This window comes from Sorex fumeus, unplaced genomic scaffold (genome assembly GCF_029834395.1).
Source record: "Sorex fumeus unplaced genomic scaffold, SorFum_2.1 ptg000128l, whole genome shotgun sequence".
NCBI classification, from domain to species: Eukaryota; Metazoa; Chordata; class Mammalia; order Eulipotyphla; family Soricidae; genus Sorex; species Sorex fumeus.
In genome coordinates this window covers 34250068-34259985 of record NW_026606185.1, presented here as the reverse complement: position 1 = coordinate 34259985, position 9918 = coordinate 34250068, and positions in this window count along the sequence as shown.

Below are 9918 nucleotides of genomic sequence, written 5' to 3'. Positions count from 1 at the left end.
GAGGATGAGTCAGTGGTTGACCACTTGCCTTACATATGTAAGGCACTAGATCCAATTCCCAGCAGCGCCAAAAAATATATGTTTCATATTCAAAATTATTTGTATTCTATTCAACTGTATAGGATTTTATACTTATCTTAGAAAAAAGTCATATTTTAAACAATATTTTCCTATTTTTTGTTCCCAATTCTATAAACATATAGGCTTAGCTATATATAAAGTATGTTGATATTAATTCATTTAGATAGAACATAAAACAGTTAACTAAGGACAGTGCAAGCAAGATGCTTGCTTTGCATGCTATGTGTTTGGGTTCAGTCCACAGCACCACATATAGTTCCCCCAGCCACATCAGAGTAATCCTTAAGCACAGAACCAGAAAGAAGGCAAGAACACAGCCCAGTGTGACCCAACCCCTTCAAATGATTAACTAGTTGAACATTGAAAGAATTTAGTGGCTGATATTTTTTTAATTTTGTGATTAATCCTCTACTAGCTATAGTTTCAAACTAATGCTGATACTTGACATACAATTTGATACTAGAGCAGACAAAAATTTAATAAGTAAGATTTTTTAAGGTGTATATTTTGTGTGATTTTTATAGCTATTGTGAGTAAAATAATTTGAGGATTAATGTAATGTCTGTTGCCCAGTGTATATATTACTCTGACAGTACCAGTTTTGAAATTTAAAAATAAAAAATTATCTTTTGGAAATATAATATAATTTTAAGTTATATTATTGAATAGAGGTACAGTATATTTTTAGCAATTAAGAATCACTACCAAACATAAATTCATATGTATTTGTATATGTCATCATATTTCTTATATTTACTTAAGTATAAAAATATGTATAAAGTATAATTTAAGATCTAAAGAATATTTCTATCAGTAAGAGAAGGCAATCTGAAATTACTTACAGAATTATTAAGTGTGTGAAATAATTTTTATTAATCAGTTTTGGCTGTTTAAATGTTTTCATATTAAAGAAGTTTGTATTTTAATTTAGGAAACAATCATTTTCTTTGAAAATCCACAATATTTTCTTTGAAAATCCACAAAATATTCATTGTATGATAATGAAATTTATGAAACTCAACTGGATTATTTATAAATTAGTTGTTAACAAAGTATTGTCTTTATAGGTTATTTTATATGTTAATTTTTAGTTTTAGTGATTAAAAATTTAATCACTGTGAATTGTTTTATCTTGAATTATTTCTGCAATTAGTGAGATCAACAATTTAATTTTATTTGGATTCAAATCTCTAACTGTTTCTTATGAAAAATTTCCATGTGAACACTGAGCTAGATGAAAAATAATGTAATTGTTATAAAGGTGCTTCATTAGTACTTCCTTAACTTTACTGAGTTTTTAAAACCTTCTGAGTTTATTAAAAATAATTTATAAAACCCAACACTCATGGTTATGTTTACTTTGGGAAAATGATGTTTGTTATGCTATCTGAAGAATGTTCACAATAGGTATTTTATAATTAAGAATTTTTATAATTTTAGAAAATATAAACCAATTCCATTTTGTGTTGTTTTAGTCATAAAACTCTTATAATAGCTGAAAATCCCAGGTTAGTCAATCATACAAAACAAAGTATGTATATTGCTGCAGTATTTTGCTCTCATTTTTTCTGCTTTTTCAATAAATCTGAAGGAACATCATGTACAGTCAGAAACGTTGTTTTCCTTTCTATAAAGGTAAAAAAAACAGAAAACAGAACTACAGGCAAAGACAGGATTATGACAAATACTTTTTTATATATTTTGTAGGATCCAGTAAAATCAAGCAAGAACAACTTTTTAAAAATCTTTGAGAAGGTTATAATGTACATAAAACCAAACTCACACAACCTCAAATTCCTAACACTAAAGAGCAAGAACTTTCAATTATATAAATAATTTAAGTGTATGAGATTATAAGACAAATAAAAGTTATAAATCATTATAAGACAAAAAAATCATTGTAAGACAAAATAAAGAGGATTCCAAATATATGTCTTATAAAGTTTAATCAAATTGCTTAAAATTTTTTATTTCTTTGAGTTTTGCTGAGTTTGCCTTCCTCTTCACCTACTCTTTATTACTACAGTGATTGTGGGTTACTTCCAGCTTGGTTGTGGGTCTGGATCACGATTCACTGTGGTGCTTTCCTGGGTTGCCATGCCCACCATTGGTCTCTGTGTTGCTCCAATAGTAGTTCACTGGGGCGGCACAACTGGGTATGATGCTTGCACACTGTAGTTTCAGTGTTCACATGAAACTACTACAGCTGTGCACCAGAGAGCCACACTGTTGTGGGGTGACAGGGTGGAGGGAGAGAGCAGAGCTGCTAACACCTTGACTGGTGATGATCAGACTGACTAGGATAGGCTCATTGCTACTCATTCTAAATATTTAAATACAAAATGCCTCCAAGTTTAAATGTTGTTTTTCCCATTTGCTAATAAGGAGGTGGGACAGAAAACAGTGAACTAACTTAAACAGATCAGATGCTAGTTTTCACAGAGTTGAAATTTAACCCTGAGGCTACAGACATCATTCCAGAATGGCTTTCTCATATCCATTACACAATGGGAAAGTTGATCCTAATTTTTTTTAACTCTAAAAGGGTTAAAACATGCCTTGAATGAGATTGTGTAAAATCACAATTACAATTTTGTAAAATCAAAATTTCACAGGAGCCAGAGAGATAGTACAGAACGTAAGGAACGTGTGCCTTGCATACAGCCAACCTGGGTTTGATCCCTGGTACCTCATATGCTTCTTGGAGACTGCCATAAATAATCCTTGCATACAGAACTAGGATTGTGCATTGAGCACCATAGGATGTGTCCCAAAACAAATTATTTTTAAACTTACATATTTACATCCTTCCACAATGTAAATTTTGATCTTTAGCTGGTAAATTTCTGGGGGAAGAAGGAAGACACAATGCAGTTTTGGGTGGATCAGAACAGATATTTACACCAAAACTCATGTGTTAAATAGATTCATTATTTTAATTTGAACCCCATGTTAATAACAATAATTAAGTTTGTATCTCCATGGTGGATGTCTCTTTTGAATTCCACATTAAGATTGCTTACCAATTATTCTCAGCAATCATCAATCACTGCTTAGAGGAATCTCTAAATCAGTGTTTTCAAAGCAAATTATTTAACTCCTTCAAAAACTAGCATTTCTTAGTCACTAACATATCATCCTCTCATTGGCAAGTATATATCAGATATATACTTGATACAAAATATAGCAACTGTCATCATATAAATAATATAAAATTAATGCACACCAAAGAGAGTGTTTATAAATAGTTGCAGAGCTACTTATCAAGTAGAAGCACATATGAACATAGCAGAAATAAGTATCCAAGTCTGCATTTATATAGAAGGCTTAAAACACATTCCTTGTCTAGGGAAAGTGAGAAAGTTTCCCTGCGCAACATGAAAGAAGAGACTCCAATTGTATTGGAAATTAGGACTTTCATATCAAATAATGTAAAACAAACAAGCAAGAATAACAACTAAAAGCAACATTAAAAAAAGTACACTAGAACTCAGGAAATGCAATCTGAAAAACACAGTCATGAGAATGGATTGGAGATGCTGTAAATCTGATAGACCATAACTCAGGGACCTACTTCAGCAGGGGTAGGGGTGGGCATGGGGTGGAGGGTGGGGAAGGGGGGGTTGGGGACTTAGTTTGATGAACTGCAAGAGTGACACAAAGAGAGGGTGTCTAGTGTGGTTTCTGGTTTTCTCTTTATAAGTAGAAACATCACAAAATCATAAACTACCAAGAAGAGAAAAGCAAAGCCATCTTGTTTTAGAAAGATAATAACTTCAAATGAGATATTGTGAAGTTGAGGCATTTGTGATTGTTCCGGGTGTTACTTTCAAAGTTAAAAAACAAAAGATATTTCAAATGCACTCCACCCCAACTTCAGCTCTATTATTTAATATTATTTAATATCCATGCAGTATTCTCCAAATACTGGAAGTTTATTTAGGGCACCAGGGGCAGTTGGTGGGTGTAATGCCTGGAAGATGGGGGATCTGGGTGGAGGAGGCCCCAGTCCCAATCCGAGCAGGCTTGGAGATTTTATGCCCCGGGTCCCGCACACCTGGGTTCCTCAGCTGGTTCCTTCATGCGTGAGGCTCATCTGAACGTGTGAAGAATGGTCTTAAGCATGGCTGTGGCTGGAACCTGAGGTCTTCAGCTGCCAGAGCTCTGCTCAGGATGGAAAGGGAAACTCAACCCACCCTCCTCCAAGGGGCCCTGGTGAGGATAGCTAGGCGCGGAGGCAGGAGACTCCCATCAACGGCCAAGACCCAGAGACTATAAAACCCTGCTCCCGGAAAGAACAGTGCAGAGTCTCCTGCCTCTGCGCCTGGCTGTCCTCACCAGGGCCCCTTGGAGGAGGGTGGGTTGAGTTTCCCTCCCCATCTTGAGCAGAAAACCCCGGCAGTTGAAGACCTCTGGTTCCAGCCACAGCCATGCTTAAGACCACTCTCCACACGTTGGATGAGCCTCACACATGAAGGAACCAGTCGAGGAACCCAGGTGTGTGGGACCCGGGGCGTAGATCTCCAAGCCTGCTCGGATTGGGACTGGGGCCTCCTCCACCCAGATCCCAAACCTTCCAGTATGTAGGCGTTACACCCACCAACTGCCCCGACACCGTGTAATCCGATCAACGGCCAAGACCCATAGACTATGAAACCCTGCTCCCGCAAGTGTGCAGCCACATTCACGGCCGCAAGACATCTTTTTATCTAGGTCTTACTCTAGAGAACCTGGCAGGCTACCATAAGTATCTTGCCACCTGGCAGAGTCCGGCAAACTCCCTGTGGCGTATTCAATATGCCAAAAACTAGTAACAATGATGGGTCTCATTCTCTTGACCCTGAAAGAGCCTCGAATGTGGCACTTTTTAAAATCTCAGGGCTAGGACGAAGGAAACGTTACTGGGGCCTGCTCTAGGCAATCGATGACCAACAGGATGACAGTGATACAGTGATTATTTAGGGCAGAGTTTATTATTAATTCACTTTCTATTTAAATGCCTAGTGACATAAACATGATTTTTCTGAGTCAATCAATATTCAAAGCATCTTTGCACTTATATGTGCAATCTGGTGAGAGGGTGGTAAAATCATAGAAACAGGTATTAGAACTGGAGTAAAGGTGATGGGGAATGCAGCATACAACATTCAGTAATAGAATAACTAAGTTCTGAGAATCTAATTTATAGCATGGTTATTATAGTTAATAACACTGTTCTGTGTACCTGAAATTTGTTGAGTAAACCTCAACAGTTTTATTACATATAAAGAAAAGTCACCCTATAGCATTAATTAACTTGATTGTGGTAATTATTTCACAAAGTACACATGTATCAAATGATAATATTTTGCATACAAATATATTTTGTATATATTTATATAAGTAATTTTATAGTCAATTATTTCTCAAGAAAATTTGAATTTTAAGAAGACTGGGGCTGGGAGGATAGTAAAAGGCATAGGATGCACGTTTTACTTTTCTTTTTTTTAAAATAATGTAGGAGTACTGCTATTTATTCAGCCATTCATTAAGCCAATTGAATTGGGCATCGAAGTCACATAACATTTTAAAATTTTTTTAATTGGATATATGTGAGATAGACCATTACAAGGCTGCTCATAATTGGGTTTCAGTCATACAATGATCCAGCACCCAATCCTCCACCAGTATACATTTCCTATCACCAATGTTAACTGTTTCCCCATCACCATCCCCCAACCCTACACCCCCTACCCCCAGCCTCCCTCTATGGGAGGTACTTTCCTTCTTGCTCTCTTTCTCCTTTTTCTTTTATGCATTATGGCTCGCAATACAGATGCTAAGAGGTCATGGTGTTTGTTCAAGACATTCGGTATTTTTTACTGGGCCGGTAAGCCTGGAGCAGCTTTTCAATTGGGTGGCAGCTTTGGGGTATAGATGTGACTTCCGAGGCTTCCAGAAGTACAAGGAGGTAGGGGGTGGTAGCCCAACATGACCCCAAGAAAGACTGGAGATTTCAGTCACAAAACCTGTATACCAAAATTTTCAGCAGATTATATCTGGGTAAGGTCTGTCCTGAGATGATAGAGCCAGGACGAAGTTACGGCGGCAATTTTGGATTGTGGAAGCAAGTGGCTGCTGGGGGCTCTGTTTGGGCAGGCCCCAGGCCAACCCGCCCCCTTCCAATTTACCCCAGTCTGCTCAGCCATGCATGGGTCCAAGCTAAACTACAGCATTTGATCTCTTTTGAGATTTATTTATGGGTTTCTGAAGGAAGGTCAATAGTAGTGCTTACAGGGTGGTACTGGAGTTGGTTCGTTGGGGTGACTGCTAGTGCTTCCATGAGTATTGGGAAGTGAAGAGAGGTAGCCAAGCCCAACTCTGAGAAAGTCTGGCAATTTCAGTCACAAAACCCACTTACCAGAATTTTCAACAGATTATATCTTGGTGAGGTCCGACCTGAGATGGTGCAGTCAGACCAGGGGTATGGAAGTGATTTTGGATTGTGGCAGCAAGTGGCTGCCAGGGCTCTGCTTAGGTGGGAACAGGCCAACCTGCCCCCCTCCGATTTACCCAAGTCTGTTCAACCATGTGCAGGTCCAAGATTAACTGTGGCTTTTGATCTCTTTCAAGATTTATCTATGGGTCTCTGATATAAGGCCAATATATGGGCTTGTATAGCTAAGCAGGAGGTGGTTTGGGGGCATGGTTCCCACATACCTAACTTTTGGTCATTTAATTTCTTGATAAACTTGGTCCTAAGTTCTTGGAGTCAGGCCAAAGTCACAGCAGGAATTTTGGGCTGTCAAGAAGTCAGAAGGCACCATCAGGTTGCTGATGGACTCACCCTGCATGTACAGGTTGACCTGTTGGCAGCACCATACACCCAGGATGCACGTTTTTCATGTGCCCAACCCCATTTTTATCCCCCACACAAATGACTTCCCAGGAATCTCTGAATGGAGCCGCAGAGGCCTGGAACACAACTGGCCCAAATAGAAGCACATTCTCAATCCCTATATTCAGCCTTTGGCAAGTTTGGCAGAGAATTTCCAGGTTGGACAGTTGACCTTGTGCAATGCTTAAAAACCAGCCCACTCATTTCCCTCCTCCCCGCCCCCGAATGGTCATCCTCTTTTCCCACTACTGGAAAGTGGCTTTAATGGTTCAGCACATACAGGCATATTTGAAGAAGCCCTAAGTTCCATGCATATTACTCAGTGCCCTGAGTACCTCTTGAAACGCTAAGCTATACATGATCCCAGAAGCATTACCATCAGCAATACAGGAAATAGGTCCTGGCCATAGCCTTGATTCTGACAATCCAGTAGTGAACAGAAAGATGGTCACTTCCTGGGAACAGGGCAAACAGAAGCACTTTCAGAAATTGTGTGGGGCTGCAGTGACAAAATTAAAGATTTCATGTGCTTCTGCTTTGACCTTCAAGGAGAAACCAATGAACTAAACTCAAGCTGAGAAGCAAATAAGAATTTCCACAGTTTTATGGACATGAAACAAAGACCCACTAGGAGTTACAGTAAACTCACCAGACTCTTATTTAAGACCTAGAAAATAATCAGAGGTTCGACATTTTAGTGTTTGGTTTGTTTGATTTTTGTTTCTGGTCTCTACTCAGTAATGTTCATGGCTACTCCTTGTTCTATGCTCAGGGATCACTCCTGAGGGGGCTCAGAGGACAGTATGTGGTGCCGAGGGTCAAGCCTGGGTTGACGACATGCAAGGCAAGCACCCTATCCACTGTTCTTTTTTTTTTTATAATTTATTTATTTATTGAATCACTGTGGGAAAAGTTACAGAGCTTTCGGGTTTAGGTCTCAGTCATGTAAATATCAAACACATTTCCCTTTACCAATACTTATTTTTAACCCCGAACCCCAATAGACCCCCACCTCCCACCCCTCCCAATTCTTGTGAGGCAGATGAGTTCTAGTTAATACTCTATCTACTTTGACTAGATAGATTGTTTCGATAGAAGATGCACAATTATTGTTTAGAGTTTACGACCCACCCCCCACAATCAGATATGCTGAAACAGCGTTGTGAAATGATTTGCTTTCTACAACTTGGTTTAAGAATAAAATGATGTCGCGCGGCCGCTATCGCGGCCGCATGGTTTTGAATTTCTGCTATTTTACTTACTGACCCTGGAAGAATTTCTATTAAAAGTTAGATAGTTAAGAGATTGGTTTCTGTGCCCTGGAGTCGTGGCCGTGCCGGAGAGCCGCTCGTGGGGGGCAGCTGGCGACCTCGGTGGGGCATGGGGGACGGCCCACAAAGCCCCCCTTCCCATGAGGTCCCCGCCGCTCCCGCCGAGCCCGGCTCAAACCTGCTGTCCACAAGGCTCCTGTGCGGCCGCCATCTTTCTTTCCAGAGAGGAGCAGGCGGGCCGGTCAACACCCTTTCCCCTCCGGGCAGGCTTGGTGGCGCTGTTTAACACATAGTCCATTTGCTTTTCTGCTCCAAGCGGCTGGTTCTCTGTGCTAAGTCCTTGTGCCTCCGGGGCCGTGGCCGTGCCGGATAGCCGCTCGTGGGGGGCAGCTGGCGACCTCGGTGGGGCGTGGGGGACGGCCCACAAAGCCCCCCTTCCCATGAGGTCCCTGCCGCTCCTGCCGAGCCCGGCTCAAACCTGCTGTCCACAAGGCTCCCGTGCGGCCGCCATCTTTCTTTCCAGAGACCCTACCCACTGTTCTATTGCTTCAGTCTCAGGCTTTGACATTTTAAATAGGTTGATAAGAAAAGGTCTCATGAGCAGGAGATGAAGGAGTCAAAGTCTGAAGGAGTGGAAGGCGCAGGCAGCATGGACCTCTGCAGGTGCTCTCTATGCAGAGCTGTAGGAGGGTATAGGAGGTAGGACAAGTGTCTGATTGTGGAACCTGTGACTGTAAGGAGAAGGGAGCAAGCAGGGAGATTAGAGGGCAACTCAGTAAGGCCCTATGCACCTCTGAAAGTGCTTTGGATTTGGACTCAGAAAGACAAGAATTCTCTGGTTGAATATTTTTAAATCTTTCCTATTTTGCAATCATTCTATCGAACTTTGGATGGAGAAATGTCATGATCCAACATCAACTGCCAGAAATGATCTCACTATATTAAAATACTTAAGTGAGAAAATCAATAAAAGAAATAGCAATTAGCAATCAGCATGTTTGTGCGTGTATGCGTGCATGTGTGTATGTGTGTGTGCGTGCATGCGTGCATGTGTGTGTTTGAATAACAGATATAAGATGAGAATGAGGGGAAGGTTCTTGATAAGTGCTCTCATGGTCCAGATGCTACTTCCATGGATACACTGACAACTGGGATAATGGTTCAGTGCTTGGGCCAGCAGTGCTAGGGGTTCCCAGGGCAGCCTAGAGAGCACTCAAGTACCTCCAGGGCAATTTCCAGCCTCAGGGGGACCCATGCAGTGATGAAGAAGGACTTAAACTCAGGTCTCTACCCAGGCAAAGCAAATGTCTCTGAATACTACCTAACTATCCCTCAACCCAATCTTTGAGTTTCTGATTCAAATTCAGACAGACTGAATTTAGAGTATAAGTGTTGAAGATGAACCAAGGAAGTCTTCCTACACAATGGGAGAATAGAACATACCAATTACCGAAAGGGAAAAGACTATGAAGTAGGAATTTTTAATGGAGAAACTAGGAGCCCAGAAGTGAGAAAAATGATTTTGAACTGCCTTGAAGACATCAAGGTAAAGCTTTAAAATGGTTGGTGAGTAGAGTTCCAGGGCAAGATTGGGGTCATCAACATAGAGCATTCAAAGGTAGAATTCTGATTGAGAGCAACAAAGGAGTAAAGGTGGAATGAACTAGAATAAAGGTCCAACACCTCTGT